The following is a 27,148-nucleotide window of genomic DNA, read 5'->3' on the forward strand; positions in this document are numbered from 1 at the left end:
TGAAGAAGCAAGATTTTAAAAAGTAAAAATCCCAAAATAAAATAAATATATCCCAGAAATTTTGTAAAACATCAACGAATATTCCCCAAACTGAAAACGCTTGCAGAGAAAATAAATAGGTAATAAGGACATGATCAGTGTGCTAGTGTCAACTCAGGAGAATGTGACAAATGGTGTCCTGAAAAAGTTTATTTGAGGTCCAGGGTTGCTGTATCTTCTCATCAAGTGTCTAGATGATAAAATACAAAACATATTCTTTAAATCTGAAAGTAGCATTAAGGAGCCAAAGATTGATTTAGTGACAACTTAGAAAATGACTTATTGAAGGTATAAAATGCCTCAAGGAGTCAATCGACCCAAAGTCAATTATTTTGCAAATGAGGAAACTGAGTCCCACAATGATAAAGTAAGGTCAAAAAGATTGGAAGAAACCATATTGAATAATGAAATAATCAGATACCAAATGTAGTTCAATAAAGACAATTGTGGAGCTGAACACTAGGGAGAAAAACAAAAATATCCCATAAATCTGGTAGAAAATGGCTTAGGGTCATAGTTCATAATGAGGTGATCATTATTCTGAGAGTAGAGTACACATTTAAAACAAACAAACAAAAAAACCCCACACCTAAAAACAAATTGAAGGAAATTTTAAAAGGAGGGAAAGTGTATAGCAACCAACCATAAATTATGGTAAAATCTAAAATACAAACAAACAGAAAAACAACACACCGAGATAAAGGGAAGTAATGGCTACTATGTAGGAGTGAAAAACACAAACACAGCTGTAAGTTTTCTACTTAGTAATTTATACAGGGTTGAAGTTTCTAGAATAGAGTTGGGCTTTCTCTTGAGACAGTCATTTCTCTAGGAGGCATGCTCTGTACGACCCTATTTTCAGAAAGGACCAGGCAAGTTTTACTGCCAGTGAAAAACTTGCTAATGTCCAACATTACAGGGTCTTTTCCAGTTTGCCCTGTAAAACAATGTGACTGAATTTTAACTTCACTTTAAGTATCCAAGAAGTGCTCTGGGGAACACAGTTGACCACCCACATTAATAATATTTTACGTTCCATGCCTTATTGAAATTAAGGATTCTGGTTTGTATTCCCATGTTTTTCGTTGTTTTGGTTACTTTGACTTCCTATGACATTTAGTTGTGCATAGTAGTTAGCTATCACAATACTCATTATTAATGATTTTCATATTTCTTAAAAATTAATTACTGCCCGGCCAGGCATGGCTCAGTGGTTGAGCATCGACCTAGGATCCAGGCGATCGGGGTTCGATTCCCGGTCAGCGCACATGCCCGGGTTGCGGGCTCAATCAATGACTCTCTCATCATTGATGTTTCTATCTCTCTCTCCCTCTTCTTTCCTCTCTCTGAAATCAATAAAGATATATTTAAAAAATATTAATTACTGTATAATGTTCAAGTAAGTTAAGCTTCCATAATCAGAGGTGACATTTAATTTTTTAATTAAATTAATTTGCCCAAAAAGCCATATGTAATGGAAAAAAATCATGGCCTTGTTGTATACTTCTTGGTGTATAAATACCCAAGGTATCGGGGAACTTTAGAACCAAAATTGGTAGATTTTGATTAACAGCACTAGTTGTTTCTGAAAGCTTCCTATTTGTTCCTGCATTGTTCCCTGCTGTGTTTCATTGACAGTTTTCAAACAGCCACTTGATCATAGTCTCCCTCTAGTCTAGCTCTATCTTTCTCCATGTATCTACCACTTTGTGCCCTATCAGCTGAGCATTTCTTCACTCACATGTGTAGGGAGCATGACTGACAGAATGGGCTCGGTGATATAACTAACACTGGCGGCACAGTGCCAGAGGTGCTCCCAAACTTTCAGCTCTTAATTTGAGGCTCTATTTCCTAGAAATTCAAAAAAATATTCACACCCTTGAGAAGAGACAAAATTAAGTTCATATTGTACTACACTCTTACTCATAAAACTCTCAACAGGCATGTTATGATTTATAAAATTATAATTAATCCACTTGTTTTAGTCTGCTCAGACTATTAATACAAACAAACAAAAAATACATTGGACTGAGTGGCTTAACAACAAACATTTATTTCTCACAGATTTGAAGGCTGGAAAGTCCAAGATCAGAATGCCAGCAGACGCAGTGTCTGGTGAGGTCTTGATTTCTTGCTGTGTCCTCACATAGCAGAAGGGGCAAGGGATCTCTCTGGGGTCTCTTACATAAGGTCACTGATCCCATTCATAAAGGCTCTACCCTTATGACTGAATCACCCCCCAAAGGTCCCACTTCCTAATACATTAGGTTTCAATATATGAATTTGGCAGGGGGCACACAAGAATTCAATCTATGGCACCACTTATAGTGCTCACAGCATCTAGATTACAGATTACTTTCTCTTATCTGTTCTTGAGGTTTCCCCCTCAGTACTTAAGGGTTGGAGATATTCAACAGAGTCTGATTCATCTATTTGTGTCAAGTATTCATGCTTTGGCTGATTTAAAGTCTTAGCGAGACCATAAAGCTCATAAAACAATACAGTTGTGCCAACTTCCTAAATTGAATTATGGTTGCCCTTAGTAGAAGAAGAGAGGAAAAATGTTGAGAAGGCCTACAAAACATAAATGTCTTTACTTTCAGCTTCTAAATTTGAGTCAACCCATTTATTTTCCTCTTTATCCCTTAGAAGGTTGAAAATGTTCCCCTTCCCTAGCACACACATTTCATTATTTTCTATTCATAAGCCATAAATTTATTATTTCCTCTCTAAAGGGACTTGGCCACAATCAAAGTTTCTCTAAATGAAAAAGAGTGAATGTATCCCAAAATAAACCTGGATAAAATATCCTTCCCTCAAGATCAATATGCGACCTAGGAACTCATAATATTTGAATTAAATGAATACAAATTGTTGCTCTAAAGAGATAGTAATCTGCAGCAAATATAGCAGTAACACATTTCCATTGGCTATTAAAGTTAATCTTCCATATGTGTTATTTTTAGTAATGTCACTATTAGACATAAGACAGGTTAGAAATACTTTGACTTTCAATGATATCTTTAGAAAGACAACAATGAGAATAAAATACACTTATGTATATTTTAAACAGTGAAAACTGCATTTTCAGAAAGTAAGAGCTGAATGGCAAAAAATTGATTTTTCATTGTTATTAAGCCTAAAGAGTGATCTGGATGGACATTGTCAGATAACGCACTGATCAAGGGTTATTCTAAAGGTTAGTAATGAGAAACAATACACTAATGAAACATGTAATCAGATATAGGTATTTCCTTTTAAATAGAAGCTATTATTAATGTGCTAATAATTGGTGATATAGGTAAAATCTATAATTCTTATTTTTAATATCTTATTGATTTCAGGGAGAGGAAGGGAAAGGGAGAGAGAGAGAGATAGAAACATCAATGATGAGAGAATGATTGATCAGCTGCCTCCTGCATGCCCCCGACTGGGGATAAGCCCACAAACTGGGCATATACCCTAGCCCGGAATCGAACAGAGATCTCCTGGAACATAGGTCCGCATTCAACCACTGAGCCACGCCAGCAGAGCAAAACTATAATTCTAATAAATGTAGCAATATACATTTTATTTACATGCTTAATCAGTAGTCATATATTAAAATAGAAAAAATATTTTTTAAGCCTTTGTTTCTAAAACAAAGAATGATTTTTACTCACATTTAATGTCAATAAAAACCTTGGTTTATTCAGAATAATCTATATAAAGTGTAGCTAAAAAAAACCCCCACATTTCATTTTTAGGACTAAAAATAGTTCATACATGCTACTATTTTCAGATTTAAAAAAATAGTCGTGAAAAATAATCTGTAGTTTATTTTGACCACATTTGAATGCTGGCTACAGAAATTTTATTTATTTATTTGTTTATTTATTTATTTATTTATTTATTTATTTATTTATTTATTTATCTTTTAATCCTTACTCAAGGAGTGAGGATTTTTTTTTTTCTCATTGTTTTTCAGAGAGAATGGAAGGGAGAGAGAGAAGGAGAGAGAAACATCAATGTGAGAGAGATTCATCAATTAGTTGCCCTCCCACACATTCCCCTACCTGGGCCCGGATTGCGCCTGCAACCGAGGTATATGTCCTTGACTGAAATTGAACCTGGGACCCGTCAGTCTGCAGGCTGACACTCTAACCACTGTACTAAACTGGCTAGGGCAAGGGTAGGGATTTTTTTACCTGTTTTCTTTACTACTTTATCCTTAGCACCTAGAACAGTAACTGGCATAGAGTAAAAGCCCACTAATATTTGTTGAATGAATGAGAAACAGGAGTTTTTATTAGCTGGACGTTTTATTGAACTTTGGTGTAAATGTAAACATAATTTCAGTTTTATTAGGAGAAGATCCATAACTTTCAGCAGATTAACAGATTTTTTTGGTGCAGGAATCCAAAATGCTACAAATAATTGGTCTAAAAAATTTTAAATATGTTTTTGAAATAGTTAAGAGTTATCAAGGGTTTTTTGAGAAAAGTAGTGGCAAGAGTAGAATGGTACTCAACGAAGATCAATCAGGCAGAATGATGGATTCAAGTTAGGAGAGATTAAAGGCAAAGAGACCAGTCAGGAGGTTGTTGTGTGAAGTAAGACAAGAATTAATGAGGTCCTGAACTGGAAGCATGGTTTGGGGAATGGAAAGAAGCCTTACATCTCATTACATGCAAATACTGTCAGGAGTGTTGCTATGTTACAGTGCGATAGCATTGCTGAAATGAAAATCAAGTATATAATAAGAAAAGTATATTTTTAGTTTAAACTAAATAAAACTTTACACAGTAGGATGTTGTTGGCTGAGGTAACCTTTTTACCATTGTAATTACCTCGTTATTAATAACAGGGAAGGAGCAAAGCGGGAAGTCAGATATGTCATTTGGGCAGCTTCACCAGGAAGCTGCAATGTCACACTGTGGTTTCCCCAGGGAACCACACAGCGAAAATAGACACATGCCCAGTAAAGTTGGGGTGACTAAAGAAGGTGCTTGTTAATCACACCTGGGGACAGAGATGATTGGCCAGAATGGGCATGGGTGCCACTGCAAGGGAGCCAAAATTCGGGAATACATAATCCCCTAAATGGAGTTCAATCTCTTGTTGCTCTTGTTGCTCATGTGCTCTTGGCTTCCTTGGCTTCACCTGTGTTTCCTCCACAGCCATGTGGTCCTGCAGACCCCACATGCAATGGACTGATAGACTGTAGTGGGGAAAACAAGCTAAGCTAGCCTGATGCTGAACAGGATTCGGCTCCAACATGGAAATGAAACTCTGGTCACTGGCTCTAATTTTAGCTCTACTGAAACCCCAGCTACACTTCTTCTATGACTAGACTAAGGGGAATAGGACTTTGGAGACCCAGGGATGTAATTGCACGGAAATAAAGCTTTCTATCATATCTCATTCTCTCACGGGACCTCCAGAAATTCTTATTCCAGCAGTACGCCAAGAACTTCACCCCCAGGGAGAAAGCTTTCACCCCCAGGGAGAAAGCTTTGCACCAACCATCTCAACCTTAATCAGGAAGTTATCTTTTCTCTCTCCCAACCGATGCCACTGTAAGTAGATTTGTTTCTGAGAAAGATGATGGGGAACTGTTTGCTGAGTCCCATTAGAGATACTGGAATAAGAGAAAATAACACATTATTTACCAGTTTCACTCTTTTGATTTGATTAGCCATGAATATATTTAAATATTTTCATTTTCAGCTCAAAACTTAAAGTAACATTATTTGGTAAATATCTTTGTGGAAAGTATTTGAAATGTTTCACTGAAGTGTTCTCTGCAAGAGAGAGGCATAAACAGGTAACCTTGAGAATTAACCCCTCACATTAAGTTGATTCTAAGTCCTATATTTTATGTGAATTTTGTATTCTCATCCATAATTTATCTGTGTAATTTTGAGAGAAAATAATAATTAAAAATTTTCATTGATTAAATTCTCATGGAAAAAGGTCTTAAAAACATTTAGAATACCCCTCCCCCTCTACCTCTCCAGAACCATGCTGCACATTCAATTTTGGGGAGAAAAAGATGGCCTTGATAATTATTTTTGTTTTCTCATATTGTTGCAAAAGGGCTACAGTAAGGTGAATCATCAGCTGAAAGTTAATAATTAGACATTAAATAGTAGAAATGTGCCCTGGCCAGTGTGGCTAAGTTAGTTGGAGCATCGTCCAGTGCACCGAAGGGGAGGCAACCAATTGATGTTTCTTTCTCACATCAATGTTTCCCTCTTTCTCTCTCTCTCTCTCTCTCTCCCCCCCTTCCCCTCTCTTGAAAATCAATAAAAATATTCTTGTGTGAGGATTAAGAATAAGTAATAATAGAAATGTCAGCTGCTATTATCACAGGAATTCTTAGCTCAGCAATGCAATTGAGCAATTGGAGAGCAGATATTCCTCGCACTTGGGTTTCTCTGCACACTGAAGAATTCTCTTCACACTGTGAATTTGATGCCCTCTTATGGCTTTGTTCCTGCAGGCTCAAGTCAGGTGTCTCTTCCTTGAGCAAGTCCGAGACCCCTATTCTATCCCTTGAACTTACCTATCCAGGTGCTATATTTCTTCAGCTTCTGGAATTTGACAGGTAACCCCTTGTCCTAGGGTCACTGGAGTTCTTCAAAAAGAAATCCCTACCCTAAACATATGCGTATTCCTCCCTAAAGCCTATCATTAGTGGTTCTCCTCCACTCTCGGCATTTCTGCATCACAACCAGCTCTTTGCATCAATGTCCTTTCCAATCTTCAAATGTATCTTCCATGCTACCGGAAACCTGATCACACTATTCTATTACTTAACATTGATCAGCAGTTTCTCAAAAATACAGGATATAAAGTAAATCCTTTATGTAATCATACACACCCCTCCAGGTTCTGGCTTCACCTTCCATCCTGTGTTGTTCCCCAGTAAATTCACAGATTGTGCTTTCTCATTCTTTTTGCTGAAACACGGTGCTGCCCTCTCCACCTGCCAAATGCACTCATTCCTCAAGTCTTAGTTGCACCTACTCCCTCCTCTTGCCTGGGCACGTTCATTCTCTTCCGTTTCTCAGGGCTTTGTGCATTTCTACTGAAGCATCATCTCATTGTATAGTAATAATTGGAGAATTCCTTAGTCATCTTATCCCCAGTGCCCGCTTGGTGATGAGTGTGTACTTGTTTTAGCAGAGATAATACCTTTAACCAGAGAATGGTCCTAATGATGAGATTTCCAAGTTACATACGTGAGAAGGGGAAAAATGTTTTTCAAACTGTGCCACTTAAAGGTTTAAGGCAGGCTTAATTGCTGCTGTTCAATAGGTACATTTGGGAAACAACAATCTACCTTTTGCTGACTCATTTTCTGTGTTCTGGCTCCAACCATGAGGCCATGTGGGCCTCTAGGAAAGAAAGGGGATAGAAGGAAAAGTTTTCAGGAATGAATCAAGGAAACGGCTACTTGGCTTCTGCAACCTCATGCATAATGGCTCCTGGAACTACAGACAGCTGGAGAGGAAAAGCACTGGCTCCCAGAGGAGATAAAGCAATGCCAACCATTTTAGTCCTTGCAGGTAAAAAAATAAAACCACAATAACAGCGAAAATCCAGCCTCTCAACAAAGAAGAGCAATCCCCCCTGTGTACCAAGGAAATTTCAGCAGCCATGACAGCTGCTTTTATTCCGCTATTCCTTTTTTTTTTTAAAACAAAAATATTGGACCATCCCAAGAGTTCTTGGCTGCCTGACAAGAGAAGCATCTAAAGCTCGCTGTCTACTCAAGCTAACCATCTGGACATGGAACCTGCTTGCTAAGAGGAGACACTTTGTGTGTATGACATTCGGATTGGCACCGCAGCCCTGATCCAAACCAGGGTCTCTGTGTCATTAACCTGGAAGCGTTTGGTCGGTTCAACTGCTAGAGTTTCAGAAAGTGCTCTAAGCTTCTGGAATGGACTCCTAACACTTATGAGCTAATATCAGACTAAATTTTATTTGTTAAAGGGTCAAATTTTATTAAAAGGTAAAACAATTATTGTTATTTTGAAATAATGACATTCAGATATTAATGACTGTAAATTATAGTTGCTTCTAATGTTTAAAGACGTCCCCTGTTTTCTGCATAAAATCAAACATAAAATGTATTATCCACAATAAATTTACTTTTTAAAAACCTATATTCCACTTTACTACGTCTCTGTTTTATTGCTATTTTTATCTACAGTAAAGTAATATACCTGTAATATCACCAATATTTCCATCTTATAGTAGAGAAGCAATGAAGCCATTTCAATAACAATTCTATTTTTTAAAATTTATCTTTATTATTGAAAGTATTACAGCTATCCCCCCGTTTTCGCCCCGTGGATCCCCTCCACCCTGCAACCGCCCCCTCCCCATGCCTTCACCACACTATTGTCTGTGTCCATGGGTTATGCATACAAGTTCTTTGATTAACCTCTCCCCACCCACTCCCCCATCCCCGCCTTCCCACTGAGATTCATCAGTCTGTTCCATGCTCTTATGTCTCTGGATCTACTTTGTTCCTCAGTCTATTTTGTTTATTAGATTCCACATATGAGTGAGATCATGTAAAACTGAATCAGGAAGATCAGAAAACCTGAATAGGCCAATAACAACTGATGAAATTGAAGCAGTAATAATAAAAAAAAAACCTCCCAGCAAATAAAAACTTATATTTGTCCTTATAATCTCATAAAAATTCAAAGGGACAATGTGAAGAAACAAAGCACATACTAGATTCTGTAATTCCTTCCCTCCTTTCTCTTTCAATGTATAACATCTAAATCATGCTTCATACAGTTTGAGAAAAATAAGGACACTAATATAATTCATATACATAAATGACATAACTGCCTATCATTTGATCTTTAAGTTTTGCCTAACATGTATTTTATTATGCTATCTCATGTTTATAGGACTAAAAATGAGTCTGTGTAATTCTAAGAAATAGATTCTAGAATAAGATTACCAGATCATCACCCCACAAAAATAGCACCAATGAAAGGAATCTGTTTATCAAAAACATGATCTAGCTCTACTCCACTAGGGAGGAAAAGGTCCATTCTTGGCTCTTGTCTAAAACATTTTACAGAACCCTACTTTCTCCTGAGAGTGCTCTGTATTTTTAAAATCTTGGGACCATATTACACAATTACATGGTAACTATATTTCTATTCTATGTAAATAGCTTATATCTATACATATTAGCTGAGCAACACTTTTTTAGATGGAAAGAAAAGGGAGGGATGGAGGGAGGAAGAAAGAAAATCTAAATCTAAAACTGGAAGATTTTTGCCATTGTTCTCCAATGCACAAACCACCCATCTTCAGTGGGTAACGGCAGAGGTGTTCTTGTTGGGAGGCCTAGTGCTGGCATTTGAGGTGGCTGTTGGCACCGGCCGGGTCAGCAGCAGTAGGAAGCAGTGGTGAGAGGTGACGGTAGAGGGGGTGAGGGTGGGGGTGCTGGTAGAACTGATGAGACACTTCATGTGGGTTACCGGGCAATGGAGGTCTCAGAATGGAAGGATTTCCCAAGAGATTTCTTTGGGACTCTGCCTAAAATTGAAAAAAATATTTGAAAAAGATAAAAATACCGTATTATATTTTCAAAGAAATAGCTTTACTTATTCGGAACATGCCACCATTTTTATACCTGGATAGGAATGGCTAGAAGAAATTAAAGTTACATGTATAAAAAAATATTTTTTTCTAATAAAAATTAGTCTGATGAAAATGAGACAGACCAAGCAAAATAGAGACAGGCTTACAGGGAGAAGGCAGGCAGACAGCTAGGGGGTGGGTGGGGGGTAGGGTTGGGCGGATTGAGCAAAAAAGAAAAAAATGGGAGAGAGAGAACTCATGGGCGTAGACAGTGTGCTGATTGCAGGGGTGGAGGGGGCAACTGGAGGTGGAAGAGGGCATAGAGGGGATCATTGGTGATAGAAGAAATAAAATAAAATATAGTTTTTAAAAAAAATGAGACATAATTTTAAAAGTATTGGAAAATATTTACATGCAAGGAGGCCACAAAGTCCAATGCTAAAACAACTAATGTCTAATTCTGAGATCTCATTCATTAGCAAGCAGCGTAAGGCATTTGTGAGAGACACAAAGGCTCTGAGTTCCAAAAATCAGTCTCTTTTTCTCCTCACTAACCCTCAATAAATATGAATCCCATGAAACCTATTAGAATGACATTGCCTTTCCTGTTGATGGTTTGTGTTAGACATTTTTCTTACAGAACATGTATTCATTCTTCTTTAAAAGTTTATTTCATAGTCATGAGTTTATTGAAGGAAAATAGCATCCTTTCTTGAGAGGCCCAATGGCTTCTGATTAGAACTAAATTTCATTCTTAAAAGGGGAGAAAGGACTATTAAGAGCAGATGGAAACAGTTTATCTTTTGCTTACTCATTTCAACTCAGGTGAGTTTTATAGTCACTAAAAGCAATTTTATTTGAACTTCGCAGTGACCTTTATGAGATTAGGTATTGGCAGTTTGAGGCTACCTCCTAGAGGACCTGGCCGTATTTCAAAAGCACCAATGTAATTGGCACTCCTTCCATAACCTTTTCAGAGTCACAGGGTTAGGTGGAAACAGAGGCCAAGCCAAATCTTCACATTGGTTTTTCTTGGACAAGGCTTAAGTCTTTTATTGTTTGTTTTTATGTTTTTTGTATTTTTTTAATTTTGTGGTTGTTTTTCATAATAGGGAGCTTTGCCCTTAATTCTGTCAATCTAGAACCTTTTATGAATATGAAGATGGAACCAACTTAATCAAGCATTAATTTCCTGTACTATTTACAGTCATTGCAAGAGACACACACACAGAAAAACAGTAATCAAAATCTGAACACAAAAATGCCTACTTATTAAGATTCTTCATGGTCAAAATACTATGAATTATATAGTAGGTGCTGAATATGAGAAAAATCAGGGGTGCTTTTTCTTTTTTCTTTTTCCGTGCTGGTAAATTGTACAAATGGCAAGAAAGTCATATGGCCGACAGTGTATCACACTGTTCCTCCATGATTTGGTAATTAGTAGAATATACCAGAGTAAATTAATTGGAGGTATTTTTTTTTTAATGTAGGCATGGGGAGAGTTGAATTGCTCCTGCTTCTGGCCCAATGTGTTTCGCCATCTGGACTGCCACTAAGTGCTAGAAGTGCCCCCTTTCTCCTGAAGAAAAAAATAAAAGATAAATGCTTTTGAACACTACCTTATGCCTGTTTAACATCAATTTCTGACTATACACCGTGGCTCTCTCCCCTCCCCCTCATTCTTTTCCTCTCCCTCCCTCCAGCTACCCTGACAAGGAGGCAGAAAGGAGGAAATCTCACACGTACCAGTTCCCATTATGATCCCCAGTGTGGTGCCATTAAATGGTACCCTTTCCGAGTGGGTCTAATTGGCCAATATATGGGGCTTTCTATTGGTGCCTTTTAGTCGCTACAGAGTTCGATATACTCACACGTATATAATTCATCACATGAAGGTCACTTTCCTCACCCCTATTGTTCTGCCGTTTAAATTGTTATTCTATGTGAATTTCCATGTAATTAACTGGTTTGGTCGCAATTTCAAGCACTTCAGAAAGACAAAGGGAAGAGTGAGAAAAGGCACATTTGTGAACTGGTTTACATTCAGAAGCATTACTTGTCATTTTCCTAGACCACCAGATGTCAGCCTAAATTGAAGAATGGAGAAGAAACTGTGTGTCATAATGTCGGCGTCTAGGATGGCAGATGGAGGTCCCCCAGGCCCGCAGGAAGGGCGGGCCCGCAGCCGTTACAGCGCAGTGTCAGAAACAGCCCAAGTGAGGCGGGCGCGCTGGAGCTTTTTTTGATTATGGAACTTAATTGTATCATAGATCACTGATAGCTTAATTTATGAGGATTGATTCTGTTAATTCAAGCAGTTCAAAAGTCACTGTTAACGCTTTAGTACGTTTAATTGTATCTGACTTAAGCTTTACTTGCGCTATCAGAAGACAAACGGCTGGATGGAGGTAATACATTTTTTTTCTGCTGTTTGTCCATTTAGTTCTACATGTGTCATTTACTGTGAATTACGTCTCAATGAGTAGTGTTAGATATATAAGGCAGAACTTACTTTTTGCTCAGTTGAGCTAAAAACATGCAAATATTAAACTATGTTAAAATAACGTGACACTTCCATTTCACTGTGATAGGAGTGCTCACAACCAGAGGATATTAAGGTTTTCCTCTCAAAATTACCGCCCATTTCAAATGGGAGATTACAGATGTGACTTCTTAGGACCAAATAGCTGTGCTTTGGGCTAATCTAACGAAAGTGTTCTATATTTTTCATTAATATGCAACGTTAAACACAGGGACATTCCATTAATACATGCATTAAGAAAAGCAGCCAAGCCCGGCCCGGGTGGCTCAGTTGCTTGAGTGTCATCTTGTGCACCTAAAGGTTGCCGGTTAAATTCCCGGTCAGGACCCAAATCTGGGTTGTGGGTTCGATCCCCAGCCAGGGCACCTACAAAAGGTAACCAATTGATCTTTCTCTTTCTCTTTCTAGGCATGTCCTTGTGTGTGGATTAAATAAGAAAAAGAGAGAGAAAAGCAGTCAGGAATACATTTAGACCGATTTTACTTATCTTTTGATTTAGCGGAAAGGATAAGTAAATAACAGAGGAGTGAATTTAAAAGATTGAGCCTGTGTGTGTGCATGTGCATGTACCTGTGTGTGAGAGAGCGGGAGAGAGAGAGAATATGTATGTTTGGCCCTAATAGTTTATTTAGGATTACGTATCTATTTCTTTTTCCTTGAACAGAGTCTCATTACTGATGAATGTATCAATGAAATGACGTTTTTCCTCCCTCAATTTTTTCCTTTTTTTCTATTTGAACACCAGCAGCCAGGTTCTTATCTTTTTTACCCCACTGAGCTATGAAAGCCAAACTCCCTTTGAAGGCAATGATAATGATAATAAAACCTCACATTTGCTTATCACTCTGAAAATAAAAGAGCTTAAAATACTCTGCAGACATCATCTTATTAACCTTGTAATAATAGTGAATGCAAATATCAGAAAGATTGAAGGCCTACACCATGGTTGAACAGTGTATCGATGGCAGAATCAAATCAAGCTCTTTATTTTATCTCAATGGTGGCTTTGACATCTGAACTTCATTTTAAAATCAGATCAACAGGAAAGAGGAACAAAAGCAGCTGGCCCTTTATTCAGCTTTACTTAATCCTTAATGGGAAGGTCTTTTATAGTAACCTTGTAAAAAATGAAATCGGAAGATTTTGGTTTGATTATATCCTACATATTGTCTTTGTATATTTTAAATCTCATGCATCTGACCTCCATGTCTTCCAATTTTTAGCAAATATTGTAATAGCTTAGAGGCTTACTAATCTCTAGTACCTTAAAAACAGCCTAGGGTAGAGTTTTTTGGTTGTGTGTTTGTTTTTTTTAAAGAACAGTTCACTGATTTATTTTATTTTATTATTTCAGAGAGAGGAAAAGGAAGGGAGAAAATGAGAGGAGAGAAACATCGATGTGAGAGCATAACATCAGATCAGCTGCCTCCTGTACGCCTCTTACCGGGGATCGAGCCCAAAACCTGGGCATGTGCCCTGACCAGGAATCCAACTGGCAACCTTTAGGTGCATGGGATGACACCCAACCAACTGAGCCACACCAACCAGGGTTAGGGTACAGTTTTGTATTAGTTCCAAAATAAATAATATTCAAAGGGTAGTGGTACTGATATCGTAATGAGGATAGAATATTCTAATTTTTTCCCCTCATAACCACTGCATATGTCAAGGAAGAGTAAAGAATAGATTTGGTTTGATAATTGTCGTTCCAGAAATAGGTTACAAAGAAAATCAAAGGCAGAATGCCTAATACAAGCCAGTCAAACTATGGACAGCAAGAGATATGAAGCCTGGCCGGGCATGGCTCAGCGGTTGAGCATCAACCTGGGATCCAGGCGATCGGGGTTCGACTCCTGGTGAGGGCACATGCCTGGGTTGCAGGCTGGATCCCCGGTCGGGGGCGTGCAGGAGGCAGCCGATCAATGACTCTCTCATCATTGATGTTTCTCTCTCTCTCCCTTTCCGTTACTGTCTTTGAAATCAATAAAGATATACATTTTTTAAAAAAAGAGGTATGGATGGGACATAAAGTGTCTGATTACATGAGTGTGATTAGCGACTGAGTCTGAACATATGCTTTTAGGCACATAAAGGTAAAGGTATACTACACATAGTGGTTTTTGTTTTGCTTATGTTCGTATTGTTTTTTCTGTCTAAAGTGGTACAGGAAGTTTTTTGGTTTTTTTCAGTGTTCTTTTGCCTGCCTGTGTTCTCAAAAGTCTCAAGTCAATAAATAAATAAATTTTAAAAATTATTTATTTTTCTTACTCTTTAGAAGCCACAAAATCATGGATAGTGGTAGTTGAACTAGTCCAAATTTCACCAAGTAATTGTTTAGGTCACAAATAGCTTTGAGAATTTCCCTGAGAACCTGATTCACTTACATACTTCACAGTCTTCATGCAAATGAAAACCAGGATTGTGGGACCCTGTCTATCCTTTCCCACTTAATGTCCAAGTTCACCACAGATAAAAGTATCCGATGGTTTCCCTCCCCGTCAATACCGCATAACGATCAGTGTTCTCTTTCTTCCAACTCTATTTCTTTCCACTCTCAGCCAGGCAAAAATACTTCTCAGACTGACTTTCAGCCCCTCTGCTCTCTGCTCGCCCACCTTTCTAATTATACATCTTTGTATAATATACATCTTTGAATATATAATCCACAACTTCCTTTTTCCTGTTTCCATAGTCAAAGCTATTCAACGAACATTTGCTATTAGGCGCCCCAGGGCAATTTGATGTGCGTTACTTTTCGTGGGGTGCACAGTCCAACAAGGACAGCAGACACAATGCGTTCATTCAGGCCTTTATGGAAGTAATAAAACTGTGCTGGGGGAGGGGCTAGTGACAGGAACAATTCATTCTGCCCTGGACACAGTGGTGATGTTGGGAAAACAGCTTGAAAACACTGGTAGGATGTTTCCATGTGAATAGTTTGGAAGACTATTCTAGGTAGCAAAGGCACATCTATGCAGAAAATCAGGTTGTTTGAAGAACAGTTTGCATATAGTGTCCTGGGAGGATGCTAGTCCCCAACACTGACTTTATCCAATTGTTCTATTTTAACTCATAAACCTCCTTTTAAAATGCGTTTATTTATTACAACCCCCATTTTATACCTACTAAGCCTCAGACTCTGGGGTGCTATGTACATCTCAAATACCTGAACATTCCAATGCAATTTTCTTCCATTCTTTATAAACCTGACAATATTCTATTTGACTCATTGCCCTCCTGACTTAAGGAAAGTAATCCACCCCAATCTTTACTGCCCATTCGAGTCACCTAAAGGACTTTTAAAAAATAATCATACCCACAGACCTACTCCTACCAATTAAAGCAGATATTCAGGCGATTCTCCTGTGAGAACTTCTAGTGTAGACTGTGGAGGGAGGTCTGTTCTTTGGAGTTTGTAATCAGGGCCACTGAAAGAATTAGTTCAATCCACTAGCCTGCCCCAGGGCCATAAGTATGGAACAGATTAACCTCCACCAATCTCTTAGAGCTCCTGCCCCTTTTACTTTCTGAGGAAAATTCTTGGAATATCTTTCATTGAGTCTCCATGGGCTTCAGGATAAACTTAACATTTTTAAAAGAACAAACGAGATCCTTTGTTAATTTCTCACTAGATGCATATTCAGCCTCACCTGCTGCCACAAGTACACACACACACACACACACACACACACACACACACACACCCCTTTTTTTCCCATTGCTGTAGACACACTGCCATTCTTAAGCCAGGATCCTCAAAACGTGCAGCTTTGAATGTTCTTTTTTTCTTCCTGTTCAGGCCTGTTTCCTCATTAAACCTCACACCTGCGCATAACTAACTTCTTCTAGGCTCTGTAGGCAAGTGTTCCTTGATTTATATTCCTCGGGATAAATTAGGTCTTTCCTCCTCTCATACCTGCATGTAGGTCTGTTAGGGTACTTTTCTCCATTTAACATAATTGCTGACTTTTCACTGGTGTCTTCCCTAGAAGGTGAAGAAGGGCTGAGTGGGCAGGAAGTTGTGTTTACTTCTGAAATCCTTTGTACACAATGTTTGTTATATAACAGAGGCTCAAATGTGTACTAAATTAAAGATTACATGACTTTATTGTATTCTAAAAAAGTATTGTATTCCATGTTAGTATTCCAAAAATTAGTAATATTTCCAGATCCTTGCATTGTCACTGAATGGTCCTTAAATTCCTGGCATATTTAAGAGCCACATTTGTATATAAGACTCCTCAAGTTAGAATATCTTATTTGAAAATTACTATCTATTTTTTATTCTATATGTATATTTTTAAAAATATATCTTTATTGATTTCAGAGAGAGAGAAAAGGAGAGGGAGAGAGAGAGATAGAAACATCAATGATGAGAGAGTCATTGATCGGCTGCCTCCTGCAGGCCCCCTACTGGGGGTCAAACCCGAAACCCGGGCGTGTGCCCTGACCAGGAATCGTACCCCAATCGCCTGGATCCTAGGTCGACGCTCAACCGCTGAGCCACGTCCGGCTGGGCATTTACATATTTTTAAAAACTGAAAATATAGACTCAGGAAATTCTAAGTAGGGTAATGATTTCTTCTTTATATTAACAGTAATTAACTGAATAACGTTTCTTTATTTGGAAGGAAATTCCGTGCTTAGAAGTAAAGACCTTTTCTTTGCACTTAGTTCACTGTTTCTATTTCAGTCTTATGGGAAAGGAAAATGAGAAAAAGGAACGTATTTAAACTGGATAAGCAATCTGCAGATCAGTGCAAAAGAAACTAACTATCCTTTGAAGATCCCTACCTTCAGGTTTTCCTCTACTAAAAGGGTAAAAGAGCATTGAAATTGCATAAATAGTGCTAATTAATATTTAATGAGTGATTGACCAAATGCCAGATGTGAACCTACCATGACCAAAACCATGGAAATGTTTTTGAATGGTTTTCACAGCTAATGTCCTTTGGGAATCATTTTTCAAATAGGTTGTTAAACCATTTATCCTCTGCTTCTATTTTTAGAAGTGAGAAATAAGAATCTTTGGACTTGTAATCAATGAGCCAAAAGTCATGGAAGTACAACATTGTGTACTTCAAAACTGCTGGAAACACAAAGATAATTTAAATCCTACTATGCCGTTTGACTGCTGCAGAGAAATATTCCTGTAGTGTAATGAGACTTTTCTATTTGGATCATTTCCTTCCTTACTATTTTATCTCCATCAATTTTTGTTTCCTCTCTCATTACCAGACTGATTTCCAAGATGCTACAACTAAATTTTCATTCTAAGTGTTCAAACTCAGTTATTTCTCTTTACATTTCTTTTATCCTAAATTCTTTTGTAGGTTTCTTCACACTTATATTTTCTCCATTTTCTCAGACATCTTTATCTTACTTACTACATATTGTTCTTTTTTATAATGTGGAATTTCAGTTATTACAATTTAATTCAAAGAAGATGTGAAGAAACTAAGAAAACATTTTTCATACTTATTTTTCTGAGTATTTTTCTAAGATGCCATGTTAATATGTGATTTTAAGATGTTGTATACATATTTATTTATTTTTGTTTTTGTTTTAATTTATCTTTATTGTTGGAAATACTACAGATGTTCCTTCCCCTGAGCATTGATTCCCTCCACCCTGCATGCCCCCCTAGGTCTTCACCACACTATTGTCTGTGTCCATGGGTTATGCATATGTACATATCAGTTCTTAGGTTAATTCCTCCCACTCACCCTTCCCACCCACCCCTGCTTCCCTCTGAGATTTGTCAGTCTGTTCCATGCTTCTATGTCTCTGGATCTATTTTGTTCATAGGTTTATTTTGTTCATTAGATTCCACATGAGTGAGATCATGTGATACTTGTCTTTCTCTGCCTGGTTTATTTCACTTAGCCTAATACTCTCCAGGTCCCACCATGCTGCCTCAAAGGATAAGGGATCCTTCTTTTTTACAGCTGCATGGTATTCCATGGTGTAAATATCCCAGAAGATGTTTGATATGATTTCAATCTTCTTGAACTTGTAGAGACTTGTTTTGTATCCTAACATGTGGTCTATCTTTCAGAATGTCCCACAGACAAAAAAAATCAACAAGGAAACAGTGACTCTAAATGACATACTAGAGCAGATGGATTTAATTGACATTTATAGAACATTTCACCCCAAAGCTGAAGAATATACATGATCTTAATTAATAAAGGACTGTTGAAGTTTGGGTTGGCTGAGGAGACTCTGAGGTGAAAATTTCATTCAGAAAGTTTATTAGAGTGGTCTCTGGGTTCACAGCTGTGGAAAGGAAAGGCAAGAAGCCAGACTGAGCAGATGGAGAGGTTGAGCTACAATATAGTCACATCAAAGACTTCAGCTCAGTCAGCTAGTGCCACAAGGAGCACCCAGGCTGAGGTGACCTGTCAAAGTTTCCTGAATTTAAGTGAGGGGTCAAGACATTTATACCTGCACATAGACCAGTTGCTACCTCTGAGCCGCATCTAGCATGGGATCATGACCCTGGTCAAGGAGACTTTCTTCACTTAAGCCAGTTCTGAGGCTCACAGAGGCAGCATTACCAGCAGCTGGGGAAAAGGCCTTTCATCCTGAGGGGGGATCATGGTGGCTCATCAGAGTGCCCTCAAAAGACCAAACTGGTTCAATTGTGCCTTGTACCAAAGAAGGCTAAGCCAATACTTTCTAAGGGAATTTAATTACTTTTGCCGACTGTGGGCTTTAGATAATATTATGATATATGACATGAAAGGTCTTCTTTAAAAAACAAACAATTTGAAGAACTGAATTAAAAAAAGAAAAAGAAGGGTAGAGAAAATGGCATTGGAATGAGAAGGAGTGAGTGAGGTGGTTTAAGTATGGTCACTCTATGGAATAAAGATCCAATGAGAAACCCCCAAGTTGCATGGTAACCAAAAGGATTTTAGGGAACATGGTTGTTAATGTTTGATTGGAAATTGTTGGTATTGCTTCAGTGTAAATCTCCCTCCACTCCACCACTCCCACCAAAGTCTTTAAGTTTACTTCAGGCATGTGTCCTGAATGAGAGATGTGATTTTAGTGGATATTAAAATATAAACTTGAGATTCATGAGTGGGTTAACATAACCTGTGTGCAAATACGAGCCCAGAACCAGAAATGACCATTTGAATTTTCTTAAATCTTAGCAAATACTGTTAAATAAATTTTTCATAAATCTTAGCAGATTATATAAGGGTATAAAATGGGATTCAAACTTATCTTAGTAGATTTCAAGTGATGATGCAACTCCAGGTGATACATGGAATATACTTGCGAAAATATATATAGATGTTTTTAAATAGCTAAACAATGAAATATTGGTAACTCAGAATTTAGTAAAAGAATGGGTTTTTTAACTCATCTTCCTCTGATAGAGTGAAGACACACTAATATTTAATAAAGGATATTTTTCTCAATAGTATCTTCAAGCTCCACTCATCCTGGAAGATGCTCTTTCTCACCTAAGTGAGGAGTACTGATGAAACCCCTGCTGAACTACAGTAGAAGACCGTTTGGAGGAGAAATGTATACATAGGATATACCAATTGTGTGTACACACCTAAGACAGCCTTATTGCCACAATTCCATTTTTTGCATGGATGTTTGTGTCAAAAATTTATTAAAGAAATAGAGCAATAAAATTAGATTGTATAATCTGTTTGAGAAAGAAAATCATTGCAGTTCTGAGACTGAATCTAGAATAATTGGAGGGAGAAAAAAACAAACAAAAAAATCTCCCATTTATCAAGTACCTACTTCGCAACAGGCCCTGATCAAGGTGTTTCAAATCCTCACATGACAATGAATGGTAGATTGTCCCATTTTGCTCTGAGGAGTCCAAGGGTTAGAGAGACATGTCATTTTTCTAGCACCACAGAACTAAGATTTAAACCCAGGTTGGTTTGGCTAAAGGCCCATGTATTTTTAATTGCTGAGAAGTTTTGAAATTTCCTCATCAATTAATATAAAATTAAGTGATAAGTTTGATATGTTTCAGCAAAATTCTATGTAGAATATAAATTATCATAAAATAAAGAACCAGAAGATGAAGAACAAAAGGATCCTTATGGAACTATTAGTCAACTGAAGGTGTCTTCAATGGCTAAGGGAGAAGGTAATGGTGATTTTCAAGAACTTCATTGTAATTATACCTGCATATTATTTGAATTTGTTTTCAAACAATTATTCTGTCTAGTAAACCACAACCTGTTTATTCCATAGTCTTTCATCAATGATTATCAACATTATTCTGTTGATCTTAAGAAAGATATCTGAGCTCATGAGCCAAACTCATATTCATAAGCACAACACTGACGAACCATCCAGACAAGGAGCATCCTTTACCTAATGAAAATATGAATCTGATCTGTCCCCAAAAATGTATATACACTTTGAATACCATTATTAATTCCAATGGGTTAAATCTGAAAAGACAGAAACATTGATTGAGCTATCAGCTGTTAAACTGTGTATATTAATAGCTATATTGGGATCAAATTTACTTTGTGTGAATAGCTAATCACACTACATTTCTATAACTACTGGACAAACTTGTTATGAGATCATTGAGGACAGGTTTTATTTAAACTTGTTCATAAAAAATGAAGCCTTGTAGTGTGTAAATATAAGGTTAAATTTAAATCCTAAAGAATTAATGGTACAGCTTTTAGAATGAGAAGATGGATACACTCTTTAAAATTTTTTAAAATTTTTCCCCAAGGAAGTGTTTTTAACAGCTATTTGGTGCTCCTTATGCAAACTCCTTTTAATTCTTATGCATTAACCACCCCCTCACTTCAGTACAACTCTCCAATTTTTTCATTCTCAGTCATTTTTTCCTGTGTGAACTTTGTGACTTTCTCTTGTTCTATTCGGCAGCTCATAAAAATTAGGTACACAAGTGTAACACCAGAAAAATTTTCTACCACAAAACTAGTTTTAGTGTGCTCACCCAAAGAAAATATTACTGTACAGTTTAGAGAGAGCAGATATTTACCTATCAAATCAGGGGCTGTTCCTGGCAGGTTGTAGCATCACAAAAGCTTGCAGCTCCAATTACCCAGAGTTGGGTTTCAAATATGCTTTCCTTCTAGGCAGGTTTTCTGTAACAGATCCTGTGCCCACAGATCCTCCCTTGGGCAAAAGCGAGCACAAAGGTGCCTTTGTCTTCCTCTTGAGCAGGATTCAAGCCAACAGCCCTGGTTTCTTTGCCTGTGGGTTTGCCAAGCTGTTCGGCCTGACAGGAGGAAACAGTGTAATCTGTGGTCCTTCCACCTGCCACACCATTCAGAGTCAAGTGGTAGCAAACCTTTGGGTGCCCACATCAGGATTCTGAAGTCCAGTGTACAACCCTTAACAGGAGTCTTCTAAGGATCAGTTTTTCCTTTGATTCTGTTTCTATGCTTTACCTGGCATTCCTTTAGGGTAAATACATCACACAATGAAGGCTCATTACATCTCAGAGGAAGATCACATTTAGGAAACATCAATAAATACAAAAGAATATTTCCACAGGTTAGAAGAAGAAAAAATAGATATTTTTCTATGTTTTACATATGTACATGTCCTATGTAGCATGCCTTTCTTTCTTATAGAACCAACACATATTGACTGAGCTCTTATGAGTGCACATAAAGGGATTGTGATAGGATATAAATCCCAAGCTTCATACGGGGAAGGCATGTGTTCTATCAGTGAGCTACAGCCTTCAGCAATTATTGTTTCGTCTGGGTGCAACTTATGTTTACTTGGCTATTTCTGCTACACTGGGCTTTATATCCTCTATCCTTCCAACTTATTTGGCAAAAATTGCCAAATGTTACGTGTTTTCTCCTTTGTGATTTTCTGAATTTCTGTTCGTTGTCTATTTAGTTTACATTGTTCATCATGCTATGAGCTTTTAAAATTTCTCTCTCTAGCTCTGAGGCTAAACACTTTATAGTTTTCCTCTCCTATACTCATGTTTTTATAATCTTTCAGCAATTACTTCTGATTTTTAAAGGTTGCATCCTGTGCTTAGTCACTTTCATCCTTTATTCTCTTTATTCATTCTTGCTTTTGGGTTTACATGCCTAGACTGTGATCCTGCCGGGCGACCTCCTGTTACAAAGCACAGCACAGGGATCTCCCGGGAACCGCCTGTCAAAATTGTCTACTTGGCGATCGGTTACAATGCTTGGCAGGTGGCGTGTGACTGATCATTGCTTGAAAAGAAATGTATTAAACTGATATGTGGCCACATTAGAGTCACCTAAACAACCTATTCTAGGTGATAAAGCAGCCATGGAGCAGAAAAATAAAATTATATGAACAAAAAGCAAAATAGCCAATGGAAACATATGAAATAATAGTAAAATATCATAAGAGGGGCCAAATATCCATGTTTTTATTGTTCTGAGACTTATATTTTATTGTGCTATGAAATAATTGTGTGTACACAAGTGAAATAGCACACAGTATGGATATAAATGTTTAAGCCATAATTTTTCAAAATATTTTCTAATTCTCATCATTGTGTTTCTCTCCTACTGTTCACTATAACTGACCTAGATACTCTACATCAAAAGTATTTAGTAGAAAATAAAACATATGGCATAATGGGAGTAGAGTGGGAAACGATAGAAATAACTAGGAATGTTACCTGAGCTCTTAATAAATCCTGGTGTCCCATTTAAAAAAAGCAGGCTACCATAGGAGAATGACATGGTGTTCTACATTTACGCCTCAATAAAGCTAGAAAGTATTATTTTATACACAGTGAATGAAGAGGAGTAAGGGATTCAATTTTGGAAAAAGAGCAAAGCAACTATATGAAAAAAGAACTCCGTTTTTGAACAATGATTCCCCGATTAAGCCAATAATTATATTTAATCACAGAAATGTTTGATTAAAAGAGAGCCAACTGGAAAACAACAGGTGTTGGTGAGGATACGGAGAAATTGGAACCTTCATACTTTTCAGGGAGGAATGTAAAATCGTGCAGCCACTGTGATAAACAGCTTGGCGATTCCTCAAAAAATTAAAAATAGAATTACCATATGACCCAGCAATTTCATTTCAGGTGTATACCCTGGAAAATTGAAAACAGGTACTCAAGAAAATGCTTGTGCATGAATGTTCAGAGCAGCACTATTTATATAACCAAAGGTGGAAACAGTCCAAATGGCCATCAACAGATGAATGAAAACACTGCGGGGTATATGCACACAATGGAACACCTGTAGTATGAGAAAGGGCTGAAGAACTGCTACGTGGTACTACGTGGATGAACCTAGAAATCATTATGCTAAATGAAATAAGTCAGACTTTAAAAGTCACATATTGAATAATTCCATTTATATGGAATATCCAGAATTGATAAATCCATGAAATCAGAAGCAAATTGATGGTTGTCAGCGCCTAGGAGAGAGGAGAATGGGGAGTGACGGCTTGATGGACAAGGGGTTTTCTCTTGGGATGTTGAAAATATTTTGGAATTGGATGCAGGTACTGGTTACATAGCATTGTGAATGTACTAAGTCCTACTCGTATTTTTCTTCCCTCTCTTTTTTCTTTCTTACTCTCTTTTTATTTTAAAATTACTAAATTATATATATGAAAATATTTTTAAGTTATTGCTATATAAATTTAAAATATTATGTTTATGATGTTATATAGTATTTAAATATAGCTGCATGGTATATTTTAAAGATATTCTATTTTTTTCCTATCCTAAGAAGACTAATGGTTTATTTTCACACAGGACCCTGTTTTTAAATTTAATCTCATGGAGAAGTCCAATATATAAAACAGGTAAAAATGGAACTGATCTATTTGAAGCTGCCTTTCTGCAAGTGGCCTCTCACCTCAGAGCACAGTTTGAAAACCACCACTTCAACCAGTTCAATATATTTAATGACATTTCTTGTTTCCCTGTTTCTATGTAATTTGTTGGGCCTATTACTACAAGAAAGGAAAAAATTGCTCATTTTTAGTGATACATTGACTTAGGGATTCCTCCAGAATACATTTAGTAAATTAGTTCTAGGGAAGTAAATTGTAGTTTAGTGGCCTCAAAGAGATGATGAAATTTGAAAGAATAAAAAAAAATCTATGTCTTATTCAATTATTTCTCTTAGGTTTCAGACATTCTGTACAGTTTGGTTCTTATAAGGTTTTTTTGTTTGTTTGTTTTTTATTTCTACCAGGCTAGGTCAGCGGCCCATTCTCTCTATTTTTTCTCCAATAACTTCACATGTCATCTGTCAGCTATATCTTCACCTAAGCACATATGTGACTTCAAAACTTATTCTTGGGAAATTACCAGATAAAACACAGTTAATTACAGCAGGAAAAGGCAGAGACTACATTCACTGATCTAATTGAAGCCACCAGGAATAATTCATTCTAACAAAATGAATCTCCATAGGGCCTGGAGGAAGACAAAAACTGAGTTCATTATGGCCATTTGTATGGTAATATATTAAGGTGTCCTACCAAGACACCTATGTACTAATTAGAAACTCAGAAGACGACCAATGTTTACTCTTATAAAGTCCCAAGACATCTATCTTCTGCAGTCATCAGAGACTCCTACTCTTTCCAAAGCTTAGTACTGTCTGGGAAATTATAAATGGCATTACTTGCTGCCCACCTGAGCTATGGTTTAGCCATAAATCAAATTATTCAATATAGAATATGTAACTTTGTTGAGGTCTCAGTCCTTCAGCCTCCCCACTTTCTTTCCCCTCACCCCACCAGCAGAACACTGCCTTGATGAATAATTCTGGAAAGCTTATACCCACACCCTTCTCCATGCTCTGCATTCTCCTGGTCTGCCCAGCTTCTTTCTTGTCAATATTCATAATACCCTGATCCATAATTTCTCACTTTTAAACTTCTCCAGGTGTGAATGGCACTGACTCAGTACCTCCCCAAAGCTCCTCGTGATACAGGCCAAACATTCTGAATAGTCGTCTTGACAACTCACTCAAGAGACTCACGGTAACAGGCCAAGAACCTGATCCTCTAGTCCTTTGGGAGAAAAGGGGAAGGGAAGAGAAAGTGCTATAGCACGTCACCAGCTTTCCTCAAAGAAACTCTCCTGTTCATTCAACTTCAAGCCTTTAGACCTCAAAGGGGATGACATGGGGGAGAGGTACTGGGCTAAATGTTCAAAATTGATTTTTGATTACCTACTTTGCATGGTCTGAATATATATCTAGCACATCACTAAGAAATGTGAAAGTACTTGTAACCTGTTTGCTGTGGTCTCAAACTAGCAATAAGTTCTCGAACTTTGGACTCTCAGTTAAACTTGAGGCCCAAAGAGTCCCATTTGGGATAAGAATAAACTTGCCTGATAGGGACTCTTTTCTGTTTTCCACAATAGACCTGAAATGCTTTCCAAAAATTCTTCTGGGCCTCCATAGAAGACCTTAATTTCTAAGAAAAATAAATCTACCAGAAATTACCTCACTTTTGCCAACTCAAATACAAATATACCTACCTGCTCCTACTTTCATTCTTCCCTTCCTTTCATGGTGTGCCTAAATTAAAAGATACAAGTAAGCCTATGCAGAGACACATAATGAATATTCAGAAGACTATGAACAAAAAAAAATTTTAAAAGCTTCCAGAGAAAAAAAGAAAACACAAAAAGGGGGACAATAACAAAGGATGAAGAAAGAGTCAAAGGGACTTTGAAGTTCTCCATAGTCACATGGAAAGCTAACCCTTTCTTAGATAATTTGCTAAGATCACTGAAAGAAAATTATTTTAAATTGAGAATTTGAAATCAATCTGCCCAGAACTGTTAACACCAGTTGTACTTTAGAAATTTAGTTAATAAAAGCAAGTTATTCTGAGTGCCAATTGAATATCACATCTTCATTTGTTTTTGTCAATCATACAGTTTTAAAGCTCGAAGGGTACTCTATTCATTTCTTATGGCTGCTGTAATGAATTATCACAAACTTGGTGGCTTTGGAAAACAAATTAATACTCTCTAGGGATCATAAGTCAGAAATCAGTATCACTGGACCAAAATACAGTGTCACAGGACCCTGCTCCCTCCAGAGGCTCTAGGCAAGAATCTGTTTCTTGCCTCTCTAGCTTCTTGTGACTCTGGCATTCCTTGGCTTGGGCTGCATCAATCCACTGTCACATTGCAGTTTCCTCTTCTATGTCAAATAGTCGTCTGTCTCCCTCTTATAAAGACATTGTGATTGCTTTTAGGGACCTTCAGATAATTCAGGGTAATCTCCCCATCTCAGTATCTTTACCTTCATCACATCTGCCATGTTAGGTAATTTTCACAGGTTACAGGAGTTATATCTGGGGACGAAGGGCATCATTTGGCCTACACAAATATTCAAAGATCACTTAACCCAACTCTCATTTTTGACGAGGAAGAAAGATGTGGAGTTGAAGTAATCTACTCAGGCACATACCTAATAAAAGACAAGGCTGAGGCCAGGTGCCAACATCCTTGCTGCAAAAATCTCACATAAAATTAGAAGCATTATGATACTTTTACTCTTTTTTAAAACTGGTTTTGCATAGACAAACTGGAGATTTATGAATCACAGAGACTGAGGATCAAAAATTCAAAATAAATAAATAAATAAATAAATAAATAAATAAATAAATAAATAAATAAATAAAGTGTGTGGTTTTATTTCAAGGATAAGCCTAAAATTATTTTTAAGTTATACAGATGAAACTTCTCATTTACAGTGCTAATTCATAATTTAAAAATGTTTTATTATATCAAGAGTTTAGTGCCTTCAATAACTGTTTATCAACTGGGATTTGCAGACAATTTCCCTGAGGGTTCTAGAAAACTTTCTTCTAATGAAACAATGTTTGAAAACAATGGTGTGTAGGTCAGTGTTTCAGAGTGTTAGTAATTCAGGTAATTAAATATTATTTCCCCTCAATCACCTGGAGAGAGAGAATTAAACA

Source organism: Miniopterus natalensis, chromosome 1 (genome assembly GCF_054644295.1).
Source record: "Miniopterus natalensis isolate mMinNat1 chromosome 1, mMinNat1.hap1, whole genome shotgun sequence".
Lineage (NCBI taxonomy): Eukaryota > Metazoa > Chordata > Mammalia > Chiroptera > Miniopteridae > Miniopterus > Miniopterus natalensis.